A 25,187-nucleotide genomic window follows, 5' to 3' on the forward strand; every position below is an offset into this window, starting at 1 on the left:
TTTATAAAGACTGGTGACTTAAGCTCATAGTGACCACTTTAAAATTAGGAAGAGTAGGTGATTTTTAATTTCAATAACTAACCTCTGGAGCAGAAATACTAGCACTTCTCAGGGAAAAAAAAAAAAAGCATTTTAAGGGCTGTAAACATGTCTCCTTACTGTGACAGTAAAAGGCCTTATAGTGCTTCTCCAATTCAGTAGTAACTGATTTAGTGCTTATGTGATGAGATCTAGATATTTGTTTTTGGATAATAATTCTTCAAGAGTTTTTCCCCATTGGTAAGCACTAGTTTGTTTTCTGTATCTGTGAGTCTCTTTCTTTTTTATTGCTATATTCATTAGTTTTTTTTTTTAAGATTCCACATACAAATAATAACATATAGTATTTGTCTTTCTCTGAATGACTTATTTCACTATGCATAATACTTTCCATGTCCACCCTTGTTGTGGCAAATGGCAAAATTTCATTTTTTATGGCTGAGTAGTATGTATATATATATGTGTGTGTGTGTGTGTGTATATATATCTCACATCTTTATTCATTTTTTTGTTGATAGACACTCAGGTTGCTTCCATACCCTGGCTATTGTAAATAATGGTGCTGTAAACATTGGGGTACATATATTTTTTTGAATTAATGTTTTTCTTTTCTTCAGATATATAGCCAGGAGTGGCATTGCTGGGTCATATGGTAGTTCTACTTTTAGTTTTTTGAAAAACCTCCATACTGTTTTCCACAGTGGCTGGCTGCACCAATTTACATCCTCACCAACATGTGTTATTTGTATCCTTTTTGAAAGTAGCCATTCTGACAGGTATGAGGTGATATCTCATTGTGGTTTGAATTTGCGTTTCTCTGATAATTAGCAATGTTTAGCATTTTTTTAGTGTGCCTGTTGACCATCTTTATGTCTTATTTGGAAAAATATCTGTTCAGGTCCTCTGCCTATGTTTTAATAGGTTTTTTTTGGTTTGTTTATTTGTTTGTTTTTTGACATTGTGTTGTATGACCTGTTTATATATTTTGGATATTAACTTATTATTAGCCATATCATTTGCATATAATTTCTCCCATTCAGTAGGTTGCCTTTTCATGACAATGATTTCCTTTGCTGTGCAAAAGCTTTTAAGTTTAATTAGGTACCATTTGCTTATTTTTGCTTTTGTTTCCTTTGCCTTAGGAAACAAATCCCAAAAATATTTCTATGACTTATGTCATAGAGTGTCCCATCTATGTTTTCTTCTGGAAGCTTTATGGTTTCAGGTCTTATGCTTAGGTCTTAAATCTGTTTTGAGTTTATTTTTATATATAGTGTGAGAAAATATTTTAATTTCTTTCTTTTACATGTAGCCAGTTTTCCCAGAACCACTTATTGGAGATAGTATCTTTTCTCCATTTTATATTCTTGCCTCCTTTGTCATAAATTAATTGACCTTAAGCACATGGGTTTATTTCTGAGCTATCTACTTTACTGCATTGATCTATGTGTCTGTTTTTGTGCCAGTACCATACCGTTTGATTACTTTACCCTTGTAGTATAGTCTGAAGTTAGGAAGTATGATACCTCCAGCTGTGTTCTTTTTCAGGATTGTTTTGGTTATCCACAGTCTTTGTGTTTCCATACAAAGTTTAAAATTATTTGTCCTACCTCTGTTAAAAATACTATTGGTGTTTTAATAGAGATTACATTGAATCTGTAGATTGCCATGGGTGTTATGGTCATTTTAACAATATTAATTCTTCTAGTCCATTCACAATGTATATCTTTCCATCTGTGTCATTTTCAGTGTCTTTCATTAGTGTCTCATAATTTTCCAAGTACAGGTCTTTTACCTCCTTAGGTGAATTTATTCCTAGCATTTTATTCTTTCTGATGCTATTGTAAATGGGATAGTTCCTTAATTTCTCTTTTTGACAGTTCATTGTTAGTTTATAGAAATATAACATATTTCTGTATCTTAATTTTGTGTCCTGAAACTTCACCAAATTCATAGTTGAGCTCTTGTAGTTTTTTGGTTGTGTCTTTGGGATTTCCAACGTATAGTATCACATTATCAATGAACAGTGACCATTTTACTTCTTCCTTTTCAATTTGGATTCCTTTTATTTCTTTTTCTTATCTGACAACTCTGGCTAGAAGTTCCAATATTATGTTGAATAAAAGTGGTGAGAATGGGCATCCTTGCCTTGTTCCTGATCTGAAAGGAAATGCTTTCAGCTTTTCACTGTGAAATATGATGTTACCTGTGGGATTGTCAGTTATGGACTTTATTATATTGAGGCATGTTCCCTCTATACCTACTTTTTGGAGAGTTTTTATCAAAAATGGATGTTAAATTTTGTTACAAGCTTTTCCTTCATCTACTGAGATGATAATATGTTTTGTATTCTTCAAATTGTTAATGTGGTGTGTCACATTGATTCATTTGTGGGTATTGAATTATCCTTGCATCACTGGGATAAATCTCACTTGATCATGGTGTATATTCTTTTTAAAGTATTGTTGAATTCAGTTTGCTAATGTTTTGTTAAGGATTTTTACATCTGTGTTCATCAGTGATATTGGCCTGTAATTTTCTTTTCTGTAATATGTTTGTCTTGTTTTGGTATCAGGGTGATGCTGGCTTCATAGAATGAGTTTGGAAGCAATCCTTTCTCTACAATCTTTTGGGAATAATTTGAGAAGGATAGGTGTTGACTATTCTCTAAATGTAGTATAGAATACATATGTGAAACTCTCAGGTCCTGTACTTTTGTTTGTTGGAGGTTTCTTTTTTTTAATTACTAATTCAATTTCATTGCTGCTTATTGGTCTGTTTATATTTTCTATTTCCTCCTGGTATAATCTTGGAAGATTGTACAATTCTAAGAATTTTTCCATTTCTGCTAGGCTGTTCATTTTATTGGCCTAGAGTTGTTTGTAGCAATCTCTTCTGAGTCTTTTATTTCTGTGACGTCAGTTGTAACCTCCCTGTTTTCATTTCTGATTTTATTGATTTAGCTTCTCTGTTTTGTTTTTGATGAGTCTGGCTAAGCAAAACAAAAAGACAACCTACAGAATAGGAAAAAATATTTGCAAATGATGCAACTGACAAGGGCTTAATTTCCAGAATATATAAACAGCTCATACAACTTAATAACAAAAAACCAAATAACTCAGTCCAAAAATGGGCAGAAGACCTAAACAATTCTCCAATGAAGACATACAAATGGCCAATAGGCACATGAAAAAATGCTCAATATTGCTAAGTAAAAGAGAAATGCAAATCAAAACTACAATGAGGTATCACCTCATACCAGTCAGAATGACCATCATTCAAAAGTCCACAAATGATAAATTCTCAGAAGGGTGTGGAGAAAAGGGAACCATCCTACACTGCTGGTGGGAATGTAGTTTGGTGCAGCCGTTATGGAAAACAGTATGGAGCTTCCTCAAAAAACCCAAAATGGACTTATTATATGATCCAGCAATCCCACTCCTGGGCATATATCCAGAGGGAACTCTAATTCAGAAAGATACATGCACTGTAATGTTCATAGCAGCACTGTTTACAATAGCCAAGATGTGGAAACAACCTAAAAGTCCATTGGCAGATGACTGGATAAAGAAGCTGTGGTATATTTATACAATGGAATACTACTTATCCATAAAAAAGAATAAAATAATGCCATTTTGCAGCAACAAGGGTGGATCTGGAGATCATCATTCCAAGTGAAGTAAGACAGAAAGAGAAAGAAAAATACCATATGGTATCACTCATATGTGGAATCTAAAAAGAAAAAAAGACTCAAATGAACTTATTTATAAAACAGAAATAGACTCACAGACATAGAAAACAAACATAGTCACCAGAGGGGAGGGATAAATTGGGAGTTCAAGATTTGCAGACACTAAGTATTATATATAAAATAGATAAAACATAAGTTTCTTCTGTATAACACAGGAAACTGTATTTAATATCTTATAGTAACCTGTAATGAAAAAGAATATGAAAATGAATATGTGTATGTATATGTATGACTGAAGCATTGTACTGTAAACCAGAAATTGACACATTGTAAACTGACTGTACTATAGTAAAAAATAAGTAAATCATTATTGGTATGAATGTACTTATTGCTATTTTGTTATTTTTGTAGTTCTTTTCTGTTCCTTTCTTCTTTTTCGGTTCACCTCCCTTGTGATTTGGTGACTATCTTTAGCGTTATGTTTGGATTCCTTACTGTCTTTTGTGTGTGTATGTATTATGGATTTTGGTTTGTGGTTACCATGAAGTTTATATGTAGAAATATATAAATATATATATATGTATATATATATATATATATATATATATATATATATATATATATATATATGACTATTTTAAGTTGCTGATCTCTTCATCTCTAACACATTTGAACTGTCCTGCATTTTTACTCTCCTCTCCTCACAATTACTTACTTTGACATCATATTTTACATCTAATTGTTTTGTATATCTCTTAACTGTTTATTGTGGATACAGATGATTTTACTACTTTTGTTTTTTAACCTTCCTACTAGCTTCGTACATGGTTGATTTACTACCTTTACTGTATGTTTGCCTTTACCAATGAGCTTTTTCCTTTCAAAATGTTCATGTTTCTAGTTGTGGCATTTTCTTTTTTGCTTAGAGAAGTCCCTTTAACATTTGTTGTAAAGCTGGTTTGGTGATGCTGAACTCTTAGCTTTTGCTTGTCTGTAAAACTTTTGATCTCAAATCTGAATGAGTGCCTTGTCTGGTAGAGTATTCTTGCTGGTAAGTTTTTCTTTTTTTATCACTTTAAATATATTGTGCCACTCCCTTCTGGCCTACAGAGTTTTGCTGAAAGGTCAGCTGATTGCCATATGGGAGTTCCCTTGTAAGAAACTTCTTGATTTTCCTTTGCTGATTTTAATATTCTCTCTTTATCTTTAATTTTTGCCATTTTAATTACAGTGTGTTTTTTTTGTGTTCTTCTTTTGGTTGATTGTGATTGGAACTCTCTGAGCTTCCTGGATTTGGATGTCTGTTTCATTTCCCAGGTTAGGAAAGTTTTCAGCTATTATGTCTTCAAATATTGTCTCTGCTCCTTTCTCTATCTTTTCTCCTTCTGGTAACCCTATAATGTGAATGTTAATATGCTTGATGTTGTTCAAGATCTCTCTTAAACTTCCCGCATTTTTTCTTCTTTCTGTCTGTTCAGTGGCAGTGATTTCTACTTCTTTTCTTCCAGCTCGCAGATCCATTCCTCTGCTTCATTTAGTCTACTGTTGATTCTTTCTAGTGCATTTTTTATTTGTTATTGAATACTTTTAAGTTTGTTTTATTGTTCTTTATATTTTCTAACCCTTTGTTAAAAACTTCTAACTTCTCCCTCTGTTCAGTGGTTTTTCTCCCAAGTTCTTTGAGAATCTTTACAGTCACTACTTTGAACTCTTTCTTGGGTAAATTGGCTGTCTCCACTTCACTTAGTTACTCTTCTGAGGTTTTATCTTGTTCCTTCATTTCAAACATGTTCTTCTGTCACCTTATTTCACCTAATTTGCTCTTTTTATTCCTGTTTATCTAGTAAGTGGGTCATGTTTCCTGACTTTGGGGAATTGGCCTTTTATAGGAGACACCTTTTATGTCCCAGAAGTGCATTCCCCTCTCATCACAAGGCCTATATGTTCTAAGAGTATCTTCTAGGTTGGGTGCTTGAGTCATTCTCTCGTGGTGGGCTGACTTTTGTGGGTTGTCTGGTAGGCTTGTCTGGCTCCCAGTCTGGTTAGTTGCCAAATCCTCCCTTGTGTGGATGCTGCTAGCTACTGCTTGGCTGGACTAGGTCATGAGGTGTCTGGCTTTAGAACCCCAATGGGTCTCCTGGGTTAGTGCTGGCTCTTGGTGGGCAGAGTCAGGGTCCAGGAGATTCTGGGGCTGGTGCCCACCCACTGGTGGGTGAAACCAGGTGCTAGGGCTAGTGCCAGCCAACTGGTGGGCACAGCCTGGTCCTGAGATCTCACTGCAGAGCCCAGGGGTCCCAGAGCTGGTGTCAGACTGCAGATGGTTATGGCTGGTTCCTGACACAGTTGGCTGCAGGGTCCAGAGTCTCCTGAAGCTTATTGGCCTGCTGATGGGGAGGGCTGGACTCCAGTGTTCCCATGGCTAGACCTGGCCTGTTGGTGAATAGTTTGGATCTGTAGGCTGTAGGGTTGTGGTTTTCCTGTGGTTGGTGCCTGCCTGCTGGTGAGTGAGGTTGGTTCTTAGGCTGAAGGAGGCTTGCTGGTGGGTGGGGCCAGGGCCCTGCAGGTCTCACTGCTGGAGATGGCCTGCTAGTGAGTGTGTTGTAGGTTATAGGGCTGTAATTTTCCTTGATTGGTGTCTTCCTGCTGATAGGTGAAGCTTATTGCAAGGCTAGAGAAGACTAGCTGGTGGGTAAGTCCTGGGATTCTAAGACTGGTGCCTGCACACGGTTGGTTGGAGCTGTGTCTCAGGGTCTCTGGCTGCAGTGCCTTGGGCATTCCACATCTAGTGCCTGCACACTTGTGTGTAGAACCTGCTCCTGGGCCCTCTGGTAGGCAGGGCCATGTCAAGGGGCAGCTACGGGCTCAGGTAGTCTTAAGACAGCCTGTCTTCTGGTTTGTGGGACTGTGTCCCTGCCCTGTTAGTGGCTTGGCCTGAGACATCCCAGTACTGGTGCCTGTGGGCATGGGCGGGGCTGGGTTTTGAGGCTAATAAGCTGGAGGGAAGATTCTAAAATGGTGCTTGCCAGCACCAGAGTCCACATAGTAGAACAAGCTTCCAGAAATGTCTGTCACCAGTTTCTATGTCCCCAGAGTAAGCTTCAGTTGCCTCCTGCCTCTCTAAGAGATTCTCCAGGATCAGTAAGTAGGTCTGACCCAATCTCCTTTAAATTACTGCTTCTGCCCAGGGTCCTAGAGCATGTAGGATTTTGTATGTGCCCTTTAAGAGTACAATCTCTATTTCTCACAGCCCTCTGGCTCTCCCAAAATTAAACCTGGGTGGCTTTCAAAGCCAAATGTTCTAGGTGTTCGTATTCATGGTGCAGGACCCTCATGCTGGGTGGCCCAAAGTGGGGCTCAGACCCCTTTCCTCTTGAGGAGAACCTTTGCAATTGTAATTATTCTCCCATTTGTGGGTTGCCCAGTTTGGTGTATGGGTTCTGACTATACTGTAACTCTGCCCCTGCTGCCCATCTCATTGTGGTTTCTTCTTTATGTCTTTAGTTGTAGAAGACTTTTCTGATAGGTTCTGTTCTTTTTCATCAATAGGTGTTTCTCAAATCGTTGTAATTTTGGTGTGCCTGTGACAGCAGGTAAGCTTATGACCTTCCTACTCTACCATCTTGGCTGATCTCTCTATGCATTTTAATATTTTAAATGATACATTAAGTCTTTTGAAAATTATAAAATTTAATGAATACTTAAACTGCTTTTCTAGTTGAGTTTTTTACACTTCATACAATTATGAGGCTTCAAAATTACTAATTTTATTTTAATAATAAACCTTATTTGAGATATGCAATAATATGCCTACACACACACACACACACACTCCCAACTAAACCCAGTATTTTAGACTTTCTCCTTGCAACATTGGCAGATGGAGAACTGAGTAGTATAATTTTCCCTTAGGTACTCTGAGGTATCCAACCCCAGTCAAATGTTCTGTATGCATTGTGACCTACTGTACCTGAGGGGGTAATAAATATGAAATTATACGCTGCCCTATTTTGTCCTTCTGTGTATCATATTCTAAAGAAGAATATGTAGCGGCTCTTGCTATATTGTTGAGGTCAGTGGCAGTTTTGCTGACAAATCATCAGATAACACCAACAGCTTATAAGTCTCTGTCAATATATAAAACATACATCAAATACACTATGCAAAACTTTGGAAAATGAAAAAATACACTACACTTTAACAATGAAGAAATAGGTTTTCTTAGACAAAAGCTGACAAATTCCTCCTGACCTATTCATAATTGCCTAAAAGCTATTTTTGTGTCTCCATGTATCTATATGGACATAATATATAAATTTCTTTTCTAAGGTCATGAGTAACATGGAACCCAATTTTCTTTTTATATCTGGCATCTACATTTTCTGTTCACTTAAATGTTTTCCTGTTATGAAATGCTGATCAGTCTGTCACATTGGCCTCGTTTATAATGGCTGTAAATGTGACATATAAGATGTTGTTTTAAATATGGGAAAGAACACTAAAGTGCATGCATTAGGGAAATTTTAAATTATTTTTAGAATACTACAACACTGTAGGTAGGGGTCAGAAATAAAAACACAAAACGTACTCCAGATGGTAGATGTTTCAAAGCAGAATGCTGTAGTTACCTCTTAGTAACATATAAGAACTGTCTTTGCCACCATCCCCACCAACATGCTCATTTCAGAGTAAGAAATTGATCTTACTCTTCAAACTTGGAATAAAAAGTCTGAAGCAAGTAGCTCCTTCAAGGTTAGATTTTAAGACATAATCATCTCAAAGCAAGTGTATCTCTATAGTTAGTGACAGGTATAAACCACAGAATTTAACATTACATTCAAAAGTATTTGCTGAATAACTTCTGTGGCTATGGGCCTGATTTTTTTTTTTTTTTCACTTTTGGGAGAACCAGTTGTTTGAAAATAAATTTGTAAGTTATTTCTTAGAGGTAAATTGTCTCTTTGGGATAACAAAATGATGTAAAATTGTCAAATTCTAGATTGTTCATATGCCAACTCTTAACCTAGTGGCTCCACTGTATGGCATACAATGAATGTAGAAAATTAATAAGAGTTAATCTCATTAAATATACAGTGGGATTCAGGGTATAAACTGAATTTTTAACATGGGACCAAAAGGTAAAGAGCCAAGTCATATTTCTAATTTTTCTGCAACTCGGTAGTATGGGAAGAGCACTGGGAGTCAAAGAATTTTGATCTATTCTTGTCTTATTCTCATTGGATGATCTTCCTGGGGGTTTTGAACCAAATCCCTTAGGTCCCTCTTCCAATGAGTGGTTCAGAGGCGAGTGATTCATGTTTCCATCTTAAATTCATTAGACCTGAAGAGAGAGTTCTTTCTGGATAAGATGTTCCACATCTCAGGCACTTTAGTTAAGTTTTGTTAGAGAAACACTCAAAAATAAAGATGGCCTTTTCTACATTTTTCTAAGATCATTCCTGTGAAAATCATTCTAACTACCTAAGGTTGGTCCCTGCCTGAGGTTAAAATAGAGAAAGATAATTTTCTTTCGCCTTGATACAGTTTCATTCTGGCATATCTGTCAAATTGTTTGCATACAATAGCCAGAGGTTCAATTTCAGGACAGGAACATATCATCTTTTATCATAATGTATTAAGCAGAAAGTACCTGTCTTAAATTTTGCTTGTTGCTTGTCATAGTAAAGAGTATGAAGAATGAATTAGGATTTATTTTTCCATATATTCAAAATCTATCTTAATATACCGAGAAGGAGCTAACACACAAAGTATAATTAACAAGCAAGAAAATATATTTGACTAAAAAAAATTCTAGCAATGAGATCTCCATTTTGTTTTCCTAACTTGGTATTAAAAAATGAAAAACACATTTTCTTTCTCCTCTGTACCGCTACCTTAACACCTCCCCATGCCACATTCCTAATTCTGATGTTCTGTTTTCACACCTTTTATGGAGTAGTTCAACCAGGTTTTGGAAAGACTTAATGAAATATGGAAATAAATATACCTATATATGCATGATTGGGACATTATGCTATACACCAGAAACTGACACATTGTAACTGACAATACTTCAATAAAAAAAGAAAATATAAGGCATTGCCATAGAAAATCTGATGTAATCTTTTGGGAAGTTTGCAGTCCAATGAGGAAGGCACAAAACACACAGCCATAAAGAAACACCCACACACACAAAACCACAAATGACAAAGACTCAAAAATATACCTAGAAATATTCGCTACAGGGAAGCAGACATGGGTTATATATGAAACTAAGTTAAGGTGAAAATAATCTCAGAAGATACCACAAGTAATCAACTAATCAAAATTTCTGGTAAAATACTACTATTAAGAAATGATATGCATTAGCCTATGTAAGACATATCGTATATTGATAATAGGTATTGGTTTGTGAAAATATTGACTAAGGCTTTACTGAGAAATGCAAATTGTGAAATTTTAACATACCTGTGAGATTCAAACAGATTGTCATTCACTAAAAGTCATTGCTGACTGTAATAGAACATGTTCAAACAATAAATGATTTACGTTGATAGAAAGGATTCAAGCAGGGCCTAATTGATGGATTTGGTAATAGATCTTTCTTACTTGGATCCTTGCCCACCCTGTCTTGCACTTAAGTGCTGAGAGGTTATTGTTGTCATTGAGATGACTGTGAGACTTCATGAACAGATTCACTGTAATGAATGTTTTGAAACAAAGAAGACACATAGGAAGCTTGTTTGCATGAAAAATGAGATATTATTCTAGATAAGTAAAAATGCTTCAGATGGGCAGTCCATTTTTAATATCCAAGAAAAGGAAAATAGTTTTGTTTTGAGAAGAGAATAAAAGCAAATGGATGCTAAAACAGGATAATATTTACTACTTGCCCTTTAAATACTTTACTTTTTTTTTTTGCTACATAAGCCATGCATACTCCGTTTAATAATTAAAACCACACAGCCACATATAAAGAAAAGCTTCATGATTTCCTCTTACCCCAAGTATCCCCCCAAGATAACCAATGATAATATTTTCTTGTAGAACATGTACATTCTGTCCTATAATTGCACATCTATATTCATACTTTTTTTAGTTTGTTTTTTAATACAATCATACCATTAATATTTTTTTTTCTGATACTTTCTTTTCTTTTCACTCAAGATGTCTTAGAAATCACCTTGGATAAATTCTTATAGCTGAATCCATAGAACATCTGTGTCTTTTGTATATTATATTCCCTTGGAAGTGTCTTCTTGGGACTGTTTGTGGGGAGAGTGGAAGAGGTCAATGTAAACTATGGCTGAGGTAACTTCGACAGTGGCAAAATAGGTGATGAGTTTCCTACCAATATTGACAGATGCACCTGATGGCAACAGATGCTTAAGGTGATTTTTGGCCTGTCACTCTTGGCGTGGCAATGTAGAAATGCTCATGTTCTATGCTGTTTCCTCAAATAATTGTCTGCAAGATAGAGGTTGCTATTTTTTATTTGAAACTAAAATTCCATAAATGATATTCTAAGGATATGAAGAGTTTCAGCGATGTGAAAATGAAATGGTTTGAATGGATCTTCTTCAATGTGGAGGCTTTTCTTTTCCTTTGAAAGAGGGAAATACTGAATAATGGCACGATTTACTGAAAAAGCATCTGAGATTGAACATGAAATTCAAATCGCTGAGAGCTTGTAAGTTCACGAATTACAGGAATATAATTTGGAAAACAGAAGGGAAAGCTTTGGAAAAGGGCTAATACAATATGAATGCTATATAGTACTTGATTGGTCTCTTTCATTATTCTAAAAACTCCCACTAAATGGAACCCTCTTTAGAAATAAAGCCGAGACAAAGAATGAAATTGACTGCATGATTACAAATGATATGACATTCTTATCTATGACTTTCAAATGAATAGCAACTGATTATACCTATGGATTTCACTTTTAAGAATAGTTTTATCACTTTGTAATAGTCAAATGAACTTCTATTCCAACCATACATGATTAAAAATGAAAACAGAATACAAAAAAATAATAAAAATCACCAACTGACTTAACAAATATAATAGAAAGCAAAGAAACTTGCCCTTAACTCCTTGATATATCATACATTTTTCTTCATTTGTTGTAAAAGGATTACATTTTTCTAATTTAGTGTTGAAAAACCAATTAGAAAACCCATCATGAGATCACAGTATTTAATCCCTCCATAGCCAACAATAAAACCCTAAGTATCACGTGATTGTAAAGATGCCACAAAAGTAAGAGAACCACATAAAAATTATGAATGCAACTCTAAATTCATGGGGATAGGAAAGGCACAACCTCTAAAATAAACAGAAAAATTTATAAAAACTAATTATTGATTATTCTAAGGAGATCAAGCAGAAAAAATTATGACTATTTCAGTATCACTTCATTTATGCGTTTACCTAACCAACCAAATAATGAATGAAGACTGGCTGCTATGAAAGATTTTTATGAGATGCATTGCCCTTGATTTCAAAAAGTTGCAAATTAGGAAAGAAAAACCTGCACAAAAATACAAGTGCAATAAGTATAATACACTATAGAATGCAAGTACCAAGACAAAGGTAAAAATAAAATCCCCAGAGGAGGAAAATATTACTTCCAGCTTGTTGAAGGCTGGCCTCCTTGGCAAGCAGACTCTGAGACAAAGATTAGCATGCTGGAATTTTATTAGAGAGTCCTTCCAGAATTAACACCTGTCAAGTGAAAGGAAGAAAATGAGATCAGGCAGAGGTGATGGGTGTTAATTAGATTTATTGTGGTGATCATTTTGTAAGATATAGAAATATCAAATCATTATGTTGTATGCCTGAAACTAATGTAATACTATATATGTCAGTTATACCTCATTAAAAAAAGGGGGAAGTTGGGCTACAAAAATTTGCCCTCAGAACAAAGATCTCAGTCAACCTCATAGTGCTCTGTGAAACTGGGATGGTTCTTCATAATTGTTCTGAGTTTGGATGAAGATGATGGACATTTATATCCCCTATCTACAAGTCACTGGATGCAAGGGCATGACCTCATGTGGCTAGATTCTCTTCAGATGAAATCCATTCCTGGGTAAAGATGTCAGGCAGCAGTACTTCCAGCAGTCGTGGGCAGGGGACTAGCAGAATGCTGGAGCAAAGTATAATGTCCACTGCACAGATGAAGAAGTCAAAGTATTAGCACTCTAAGGAACCTTATTAATTATCTCATCCACCTCATTATTTTTACCTGATAAAACAGATTAAATTGTTTCTTCAAGGTCACAGAGCTGGAGATAAAATTGAAACTAGAACTCACTCGATTGTTCTTTCCATTATTCATTCTAATACAACTAAAGTTTTCCCCATGCAAAGAATGAAAACAAGCAAAAGCAAACAAAACAAAAGAAAACAAAACAAACACTAAAGCTGAAGCATTCAATACGTTGACAAAGGGCTGGAAAAATGTATATGAATTTAAGTAGATATTGCTTTATAAGTAAACCTCATGTAAATACATCTTGAGTTTAAACATTTTTCATAAATATATGTAGCACTTTGCTATATTAGTCAAAATAACTAGAAATTGAAGAGTAATAGGACAATGCATACAATTACCATTATTCCCAGTTAGTGACATTTCAACTTTACAGTTCTTCACCAGGAGAAGCCTACTATTTCTTGCTCAAGGAGGAGGAAAGAGAACACCCAACAGTCAGAGTGTGATAAATTTCTATTTGTGTTATTTCTTTCAATTATCTTGACCGAACCCTCAGCAATCTCATGGTGGTGGCACCAAACACCCAGTGGGAGCCTACAGTAGCCAAAACTAAGAGGGAGAAGGCATTCTCTTAAAATATTCTGCTTCACCCACCCCCTTGTCCTCTGCTGCTTGGCTCTGGAAGTAGGTGCTGTTGCAGAAGTATGTGGCAGAGTAGGGATAAATAAAGCCCCAGATTTCTGAACACAGGACCAAAATTGTTATCCTTAGGAAACCATTAAGTTCCAAGAATAGTCCATTACATTTACTCTCATATTTACGTTTCTATTGCTATTACTTCATTTCCAGTGTTCCAAAGTATCATCTTATATCATTGTCTTTTAGTTTGAATAGATTTCATTAGCGATTCTTCTAGAGTGTTACCTCCAATTTGTGGAAAGAGGACGGAGTAAGGGGTTTTATGATGCAGATTGCTCAAATATAGTAAATCCAAATGTATTACTTGAATTGCTATTTAATTCAACATGTTGTAAAGAAATAGCTGATGCAAGTATATTTTATCTATAGCTATTTATCATTTATAATACCTGGAAACTACTGAGATTAGTATGACCTCAGATTGTAACATAACATAAAATTATACTGATGAACATTTTGTTGGTTTTGCTACACTCTGTAAATTCATCTTAAGATTTTGAAATATGAATGAGAAAAAAGGAGGCATTTTCAAAGTTACTATACATCTGTTTTACCTACGAGTATCAGCAGCTTCAAATTATCTTCAGGGAAGATGGTTTCTTCTGTTTAGGAAGCATCCAAGTGGCCCTTTTAATTATTTAAATATGAAGTAGGTGCTCTTGCAAATGCCTTTAGAGAGACCGTAAAGTCCTGGTAATCTGAATTTGATCTTGAGTATTCCAACTGGTCATGCAAATTGCTGTCTAAGTTTGAGATTATGTAGGATTATGTAGCTTGGTTTTTTAAAGGGAGATGCAAGTGGGAAAAATAACTTCCTGGGTGCAGACAAATGGGAAAGTGCTTTAACAGTTTATGGAAAGAATGGTGCTTTGGGAGTACTGGGAGGCAACACTCTGACATGGACACTGTAGTAGCAGTGGAGAATCCTTTCCAGAAAGCTTTAAGGTAGAGAGACATTGGCTGAGGGGAATCAGAACAGGAAAGGAAACATATTACAGGCACTCCTAATAGATAGGCTGTAACATGAGGCACCTGTCTGAGGATATGAAGGAATAATTGCATAATATCCTGGAGGTGAAGGGATTGGGATGAGTCTCAACAAACACAGTGATATGGTTTAGAGCTGTGCTGTCCAATGGAAATTTTGGTATTAATATAGAAGTACTAGATCTGTGCTGACCAATGCAATCTAGTAACCACTAGACACAGGTGGCTATTGAACACTTAAAGTGTGGCTAGTGTGACTGAGGAAGCAATTTTTTTTAAATTGAAGTATAGTCATTTACAGTGTATCAATTTCTGGTGTACAGCTAATGTCCCAATCATGCATATCTATACATTTATTTATTTTCATATTCTTTTTCATGAAAGGTTATTACAACATATTGAATATAGTTCCCTGTGCTATACAGAAGAAACTTGTTTTTAATCTATTTTTATATATAGTGGTTAACATTTGCAAATCTCAAACTCCCAATTTTATCCCTTCCCACCCACTTTCTCCTGGTAACCATATGATTGTTTATTATGTCTGTGAATCTGTTTCTGTTTTATAGGTGAGTTTATTAGTGTCCTCTTTTTTCTTCTTTTTTTTTAAGATTACAAATATGAGTGATATCATATGGTATTTTTTTTTCTCTTTCTGACTTACTTCACTTGGAATGATGATCTCCAGTTCAATCCATGTTGCTGCAAATGGCATTATTTTATTCTTTTTTGTAGCTGAGTAATATTCCATTAAATAAATATACCACAGCTTCTTTATCCAGTCATCAGTTGATGGACATTTAGGTTGCTTCCTTGTCTTGGTTATTGTAAACAGTGCTGCTGTGAACATTGGGGTGCATGTATCTTTCTGAATTAGAGTTCCCTCTGGATATATGCCTAGGATTGGAATTACTGGTTTGTATGGTAAGTCTATTTGCAGTTTTTTGAGGAATCTCCATACTGTTTTCCATAATGGCTGCACCAAACTACATTCCCACCAACAGTGGAGAAAGGTTCCCTTTTCTCCACACCCTCTCCAGCATTTACTGTTCATGGACTTTTGAATGATGGCCATTCTGACTGGTTTGAGGTGATACCTCATTGTAGTTTTGATTTGCATTTCTCTGATAATTAGCAATATTGAGCATTTTTTCATGTGCCTACTGGCCATTTGTACGTCTTCATTGGAGAATTACTTGTTTAGGTCTTCTGCCCATTTTTGGATTGGGTTTATTTTTGTTTGTTTGTTTGTTCTGTTATTAAGTTGTATGAGCTGTGTATATACTCTGGAAATTAAACCTTTGTCAGTTGTATCACTTGCAAATATTTTCTCCCATTCCGTAGGTTGTCATTTTGTTTTACTTATGGTTTCTTTTGCTGGGCAAAAGCTTATAAGTTTAATTAGGTCCCATTTGTTTATTTTTGCTTTTTTTTATATATATTGCCTGGGTAGACTGCCATAGGAGAACATTTCTAAGATTTATGTCAGAGAATGTTTTGCCTATGTTTTCTTCTAGGAGGTTTATAGTGTCTTGTCTTATGTTTAAGTCTTTAAGCCATTTTGAGTTTATTTTTGTGTATGGAGTGAGGGAGTGTTCTAACTTCATTGATTCATATGCTGTTGTCCAGTTTTCCCAACACCACTTGGTGAAGAGACTCTCTTTTCTCCATTGTATATTCTTGCCTCTTTTGCTGAAGATTGACTACAGGCCTGTGGGTTGATTTCTGTGCTCTCTATTCTGCTCCATTGATCCATATGTCTGTTTTTATGCCAATACCACACTGTTTTGATTACTGTAGCTTTGTAGTATTGTCTGAAGTCTGGGAGGGTTATTCCTCCAGCTTCATTCTTTTTCTTCAGTATTGCTTTGGCAATTCTGAGTCTTTTGTAATTCCATATAAATTTGAGGATTATTTGTTCTAGTTCTGTGAAAAATCTCCTGGGTAGTTTGATAGGGACTGCATTAGATCTGTAGATTGCTTTGGGCAGTATGGCTATTTTAACAATATTGATTCTTCCAATCCAAGAGCATGGGATGTCTTTCCATTTCCTTAAGTCATCTTTAATTTTCTTAATCAGTGTTTTGTAGTTCCCCATGTATAATTCTTTCACCTCCTTGGTCATATTTATTCCTAAGTATTTTACTGTTTTGGATACAGTTTTAAAAGTGGTTGTTTATTTACTCTCTTTTCCTGCTATTTCACTGTTAGTGTAAAGAAATGCAGCTGATTTTTGTATGTTAATCTTGTGTCCTGCTACCTTGCCAAATTCTTTTATCAGCTATTGTAGTTTTTGTGTGATGCTTTTAGGATTTTCTATATATAGTATCATATCATCCCCATATAGTTATAATTTGACCTCTTCTCTTCCAATTTGAATCCCTTTTATTTCCTTTCCTTGCCTGATTGCTGTGGCTGGGACTTCCAAAACTATGTTGAATAGAAGTGGTGAGAGTGGACATCCTTGGCTTATTCCAGATTTTAGTCAGAAGGCTTTCAGGTTTTCACCATTGAGTACTATGCTGGCTGTGGGTTTGTCATAAATAGCTTTTATTATGTTGAGATGTGTTCCCTCTATACCCACTTTGGTAAGAGTTTTTATCATAAATAGGTATTGAATTTTATCAAATTTTTTTCTGCATCTATTGAGATGATCATGTGGTTTTCGTCCTTTATTTTGTTGGTGTGGTGCTATCACATTAATTGATTTGCATATGTTGAACCATCCTTGTGGAGGAACCAATTTTTAAATGTAACTTAATTTTAATTGCTTAAATGTAAATAGTCATATATGGCTAATTGCTATTTATTGGGCAGTGCAGGTCTAGAACATTAAAAACAAATGTGACATCATCTACTTAAAAGTTGTAAAAACATGAAGACTTCAATTACACATTTAAGACTGAGTCATAAATTGAACTGAAAATGCATCTTTCTATGTAAAATAATTGGCAAAAAAAATTTTTAAAGTATGTCATTCTCCACTGCCTATGAAATAAAATTCAAAATCTTTAGCTGAGTATACAGAGCTTTCCAAAATTCTCTCCCAGGTCACTGTTCCAACCTTAAGTCCAAAAATCTTCTAATACAAAGCCCCTGTTGCTGAAGCTGATCTGGACTATATGCCCTTCCAAAGAAATGAAGAAAGCAAGGTTTAGAAAGATTAAATTACTTATCCACAGGCTACAAAGGGGATAGATGCTCAAATCTAGGCAGTGTGATTCCAGAGCTCCTTCTCTTATCACTGTACTAGTTTCCCTATCTTCAAAATAAACATAGTAATAGTACCTACTTCATAAGATTGCTTGAAGATCGATGAGATATTTATATGATGAGCTTGATTTTTACCTCGTACAGAACAAGTGCTTAATGAAAATTAGCTACTGTCGATGCTACATCAATATTGTGACTTACAATGCTTATTAATTGTAGTATTATAACACAGAATGAAACGAAGGATATGATTTTTCTATTTTAAGTCCAGTAGACTATTTTTGCTTTTGACCTATATTATCTTGACTAGCATTATGACATTTACAGATATTTCAAATAAAAATTAGTTCATTGATTAGTTCTATATCACTCTGGAGAAGTCCCACCACCCCAGAGCCACCTGAATTCTAAAGAAATGAAATGGCTTAACAAAGTGCCATGGTGCTAAAATAACATCATTTCAAAAAGTACACTTGTGTATAAACAAACCAAAAGAAAAAAAAAACAGAATAAATGAAGAACAGTCAGTCACTGAAAGCCACAGTGGACTATAAACGAAAATGAGTCTCAAACAAGATCATTCCTCATGCCTTTTCGTCATGGAAAAGACAAAATGTGGAAAGGAGAAACTGAAATGCATTTGCAAGAAGTCAGACAAGTAAGGTTATTGAGCTTGTCTCTCTATCAGAGATAGAATAACCTAACTATGCTCTTGAGTATGCATAGTAAAGTTTATTATTTGCTTTTATAAAGTATGTGGCTCTGACCATAAGAAACTGCAACATAAATATAGGCTTTACTATGAAATATAGTTTAGGAAGGCTGTCATCAGTTTAGAAATACATGACTAAAATTTCTCCCACAAAACAGAAGGGATTTAAGAAACAAATGTAGTTTTCATTGAGATATTTTTGTGCTCACAGTAAGTATTCAGAAGGGAAAAAATATTTATTAACAAATGAAAATATAAAAAGTATCAATACTTTCTAATATTTATTAATTATTTTGAATGTTCCATATGTGGCTTAGAAAATTGAGGCAATGCTTATGAGATTATGCTATATAAATACTGATTGTTTTAGTAGTAGAATATAAAACCTGAAAACGAGATGTCCAGCAGGTAAATTCTATTAAATAAATAAATAGATAAATAAATAAATAAATAAATTTAAAAAATCTAAAAATAAGAAGTCTTAGATGCATGTCATGATTCATTTCCTCAGAGATTTTCTGCTTCTTTACCAATTGGTATAAGGAATTTTATTTCTCTCAGATTTCAAGAAGAATAAACCAAGCATATTGCTAAGGCTTTCAGAAATAGATACAAAATTCAATAAACTAATTTTAATCAAAGTTAAACAGTTGGATGAAATTTGTTATATTGTTAGTTTTATATTTTCCTAGATATTAGAAAGTACTATTCTATTTTGTGGATTTGATTGCAGTAGATTCTTGAGTAGGTATTTTCAGAGGAATTATTTGACCCTCACTTTATTGTGCAACCTTTTATTATGTAAGAAATTGGATTAAAACTAGATTATACTTCATGTAATATTAATTGACTTTCTTGAACTTTTATTTGTAGTTTTTAAAAATAGAAACATTGTGTAAAGTTTGCTTAACTGTACAGAATTGCAAAGCCAAAGGAACGCAAAGAATCATTCTTTGGGAGAATTTCAATTTCTATATATTATTTAAAAGCCTGAAACTATCTGACTATTTCTTTATGACTTCAGTTCCTTTTTCACAAAATCTTTCCCCAAGTCTTCCTTAAGGCCTCTTAAGATAAATGAAAGGATAACCTAAATTAGCCAGTCAGTGCTTTTGACCCTTGGACTAATATAACTGTGAATATAATAAATTTGTTACAATGATGCATTTAGATCAGGTCAAAAAAGTAACATAGTTGAATGTGTTTATTTTGCTTTACAGTTGTGATATAGTTGAATGTTTTTTCTTTAAGCTCTCTGCTTCTATCACATCGTATCAATTGAGAGGATTCAGAATTTTTAGTACTGAAGGTCAGACACTACTAAGCACTAAAAGACTTTATTTAACTGAACAGGGAAAGGAGAAAACATCCAAGTTTAATTCAGACATTTGTGACCTCAGTTTAGATCTTTATTTTTATGTTAAATCCAAAAGTGTTGAATCTAAAATCAAAACAATATACTTTGTTCTGCTCTAGATTAAAATAGGTTGTGCTGTAATAGTTTTTAATATGTGTCTCACATCAGCCTATCTTCTGCTAATAGGTTAGTAACCTTCTATTTTTCTTTACCAGTGCAACCAATAAACACTACTGTTATAGGAAATATAATACTAATACAAGGCAACTTGTCTTTCGTGCTCATCATAAAAAATGTGTAATATGAGCATGCTGTGTATACACAATCAGCTCTTCCATTCTAGGGGAAAAGAGGGAGAAAAGATGATAAATTGGTGCATGGAAGTCTTTGTGGCACTAAATGACTCGAAGTAATGAGATATTATAATTCAGGGCACAATAGTAGCCCAACTGTTTGAAATTTTATATTATACTATATTAAATTTTTAGTTATCTGCTGTTGGTTTGGATATTATCTAAGATTCAGAGTTAGCATTCACAAGGAAGCAACCAAGCATACAAATCTTAAAAAAAAAAAAATTAAAAACTGCAACAGTACAAGTTGATTTCCCAAGGATGCAAAGAGAATAATTTTCTACAGATGAAGCATACCTTTATGCACTCTATTGAAAATTAGGCATAGTGTTATACATTCATAATACATCTTGTAGCTCCTCAAGTACAAAGAGTGGGTTAGAACTAAAGTGTAAATCATATGCTTGTTTTTGGATTGCTTTATCTAATCCTTTATACATATATTAGTCCCGTTGTAAAATAGAGATGTGATTTTCCTTTCACAAGTCTAACTAAATCTTCACATTATGCAAATACACATCTGTTCAAAAAACAAAGCTAAAGAAACAATCCACATTTACTATAAAATAACAAAGATTTCAAGGATATTGGAGTATAATTTTGTTTTTGCTTTATTTGTTTCAGCTGCATCAAGGTCTAATGGTAATGTACTACTGTTCTCCAAACAATAAAAAAAATTCCTTTAGAGTGTATTGACCACAATATAAGCAATGTCCTTAAATATTGTTATTTTAAACAAATAAATCTCAAAGGCAAACTAAGTATATTTTATATATTAGTAACTTATAAAAAAAGGGAGAGATAATATGAAAAACAGAGCTTGAACACACACTTTGCCACCAGATGATTTTAACAGTTCCTTCTCCCATCAACAGTGGGTTCAGTTATAAATGCTGTTCACTAATAGGATTATTTAAAATGAGACACCTAGAATATTCCACTTCAAGCTTGTTTTATTTTGGCAAGTGTTTAAATCCTTTACTCCACCCTTCTCCCCTTGTTATTAGAAATGTTGATTTTTAATTTGGAATTTTCCCTTCTCTTAACTTGAGTAATTTAGTTTAGTGACAGTCACCTTAATTAATCAAACAATATATTTCCTGCTATTATCTGGCATTATATTCAAAGAAGACAAAGTGAATAATTTTATTAATAAGTCCAAACAAGAGAAAGAAAGATATATGGAAAATAAAATGTACCTGGAAAATGAGTAAGAAGAGAGCTTTCAAGTGAATGATCATATTCCCTTTGGGGATACTTGTGGAATGAAGAAATATTGGGTTTTCTTTTCAAAAGATAACCTCTTTATTACAAGAATTAATTTCGGTCCTGAGATCAGTTAAGAAGGCAGTTTTTTTGGATTTAATCAGTTGTGCTCTCTGTGATTCAACAAGTATTTATCAAACATTGCATTATGCTAATTTTTAATTTTGTCTTTCAAATTTTAACAAAATTATTCAATTTGGTATGAAATGCTATGGTTATAAAAGATATCTGCAGTTAAAGCTACTCTAAAAATTAGATTTCCTAAAAATGTGGATAAAATTACTATGCTTTTTGATTTTTCAAAGAGATCAGAAACCTCAATACAGGCAGACTATTTTCACCAGATGCTCAAGAAAAAGTTTTAACAGCTATATTACATTGTATATTCAAGATCCAATTTTAAAAAGAGACAATAAAAAAAATCCAGGCTTATAAAATATTAGGAGTTAATTGTGCACATTACAGAAAGGTGTTTCAACTTCACAAAATAGTAGTGTAGGATTTACATATGCCACTTACTGAATAAATAGATTGTACTGTTATTCTCCTTTTCAGTATTAAAATTTCTACATTAAGCAAGACACACCAGTATCTAAACTTAGAGGTAGATGAAACCTAGACTAACTTTATGCACTGTGCAAAAAATGTCATTTAAATGTTCCTGACAGTGTTCATTTAACTTATCTTTAGCACTTTTAGTGCAAGAGAGCATGTTCTGTTTTAGTTTGGTTTCAGTGCATTTCAGTTTCTTCATTCTAGTGGGCATCACATTACATGTGTTATACAATTTGGCAGCATTAAGTAAAACAAAAAGATTAGGTCTTCTGAGAAAGGCTAAAATATTTTTGCTACATTTTTGCTAATGGTATTTCCATAGACAGCAATACCCTCTTTCATTTGGAAAGACATTTCTATTTTACAAATAGGCATGCACACACACACGTGCAGAGACACACACACACAAATACACATCCCAATAAACAAATGTTTGAATAGAGACAGACATAGAGACAGGAGGTTTAATGAGAGTATTAGGTTTCACATCCTAATGTGTTGGGATTTACTACACCTACAGCTCTGATACTTATAAACCATGCATGTATCTATAAGATTAAATCAGTCTTCTCTGAAGATTGAGTAATTTACTAGCAAAAGTGACAGTAGCCAGGGCTGCCCAGTTTTTTTTTTAATCCCCCACTGAAACCACTAGGGGGCATGTCTGTCCATAATTCTAAAGATCAACAATTGACTTGACCTTGGAAGCTGAGTAGGTAAAATTTTCATTTCAATGGGTCAGAAATACTAGACTGTAATTGATTTAAGAGTTTAATCAAATTTATTCCAGATACTTCCTGGATAAAAAGTTAGGCCAGGCGGATTTCTGTGCACTGAAAAAACAAGATAGATGAAAAAAGAATTTTCATTCTAACAGATTTCTCAGTAGTAGTTGCTCAGAAGAGACACATGTTTTATCTAATATAGAAGAGTGTAGGCAGTAGAATATTCCATCTTCTTTATTGTATCTCCACAAAATATGTTTGTATTTTTAGGTGCAAAAGACTAATTCTATTTGATTTTTCTATAGAGAGTTTGATTTAGGAAGAATAATGATGAATATAAACCATTTAACATTGTTTTTGGATTTCTCTTTAGAAATGGAATTAACAAGGTCAAGGTTGGTACACATTCAAAATACAGCAATTACAACCAACATTGAATCAAAATTACACTATCTACTTGTTTGATTTTTCCATCATTGTTTCCTAATAATTTATAAATATGTGTGCATTTTTCCTGATGATTTTCTTAGCCGAATAATTGAAATCATGTCATTCTTTCCTTATTTTATAAGTGTAGATATCTAAAAACAGTAATATCAATTCTTTGTACTCTAGATGCCTATAGATCTTTGAATCAAAGTTGAAGAGGACTCAAAAATAATGGGCTGGGGCTGTGAGTCTAAGAAGGAAGGAATAAGAGAAATAATGAGGCAAAAACTATAGAAGTTCCATTTTACTCTAACCAATATGTGTATGAAATGGTAATTATAATTTGAGATTCTTTTATCTGTCAGTTTGCTATCAGTTGTTTCTGCATAATCTCAAATTCAGTCACCTTTATACGAATGATTTGTAATCTGTGAAGTTAGGAATGTAATCTATTGTGGTTGGGGTGGGAAGGGGAGAAGAAACAATTAATGTTTGCTTAGCATCAAATTGTTTCAAGCATTTTACAAATATCTCGTTTAACTTTCACAACATCCCCCAGAAGTGGAGAATAATGCTGTCCCCAATTTACAGATGATCAAACTGGTTTAGAGAGATTAAGTCTCTTGCATAAATCACAAAGTTAAGAAGTGAAAGATCTAGGATGGTAAACTGTTCAACCTCCCTCCAGATTCCATGCTCTTTCATTTTACTGCAAGCTAACTGGCCAATATGGAGATAGAATTTAAAACTTTGACCTTGTTAATACCATATTCCTAATTTATTTGACCCTTGCTAGCTACTCAAAGTATAGTCCAAATACCTGTAATTATCAGCATCACCTGGGAGCTGGTTAGACATGTAAATTCTTCAGCCTCCTCCAGGCCTGCTGAAATTAGAAACTTCATATTAACAATTTCAGCAGGCTATTTGTGAGCATATTACAGTTTGAGAAGTGCTGTTTTATATAACTTGACTGGACAGATCAATCCCTGCTTCTTGGAAATTTGTAAATATAATACTGAGGACTTCTTTTCAAGGACTTTTTAAAATTTATACATTGGTTATTTAGTGTTTAAAATAGGTAGGTGGTTGAAATAGTTCTAACATGGTGTCTCTGTACAAAAATCACTTTAACCATGCCTCCCCCACATTTTGGTCTCTATAATGTATTTTCTTTATTCTTGTTACAGCTGTAAAGTAGAGAAAATGTACAAAATTTAATAGATTATTAGAGATTATTTTATTTCCAACTTCTAATGAGATCCAATGGCACTTCATGGAATGATTATATAGAATGAGTAGTACAGAACCTCACTTTGATTTGTCTCGAAGTTTATTTTCATCTGTAATGAATGGTAATAGATTCCTTCTGTACATGCCTTAAAAACAGCCTGAAAGTGCATGGACTCATTAAGTAGTACCATTTATATTCATGCTCATGATGTATTGACTTCCCTCCTAAACTTATTTTTTTGGAAAAAAGATGAAGATTCAAAGCTCATTGCAGTCACTAGAGTATTCAACTTTAATTTCTGCTTCCCCTAACTTGACCTTGCTGATAACCAGCTCTTTATGTTGTCACTTCTTTGGTCTATTTCTAAGTAATATTACTGTTGGACTTTTTGTCAAGCTAGCAAACTGCCTCCAGTTAATATTTCTGGCCATAAAAATATATTTGGCACTCTCCTATTTAAAGTATTGTTGAGTGTATCTATTTATATAATTTTCTTAGTGGTTTACCTAAGTATTACCATATATATATATAACATATATATAATATATGTATATTATATATATGACATGTATATATATATGACATTACATTCTATTGAACTCGATATCTTAACTCTTCAGTGAAGTATAGAATCTTTACCTTCCACTTAGGTTCCTATAACTTGCCACTTTAAAAATATAAGTCTTAAGAATTTCGTCTTTATACATTGA

General features: G+C 34.0%; 1 long non-coding RNA gene across 1 annotated transcript in view; it reads left to right on the top strand.

Moving 5' to 3' along the window:
- The window catches only part of LOC140692020 (uncharacterized), an 89,341-nt gene that overhangs the window by 38,285 nt on the left and 25,869 nt on the right, over positions 1–25,187 (top strand). Inside the window, exon 2 of the long non-coding RNA XR_012067618.1 lies at positions 7,277–7,320. This is a non-coding gene — a long non-coding RNA (uncharacterized lncRNA). The remainder of the gene's footprint in view (positions 1–7,276; positions 7,321–25,187) is intronic.

This window comes from Vicugna pacos, chromosome X (genome assembly GCF_048564905.1).
Source record: "Vicugna pacos chromosome X, VicPac4, whole genome shotgun sequence".
NCBI lineage: Eukaryota > Metazoa > Chordata > Mammalia > Artiodactyla > Camelidae > Vicugna > Vicugna pacos.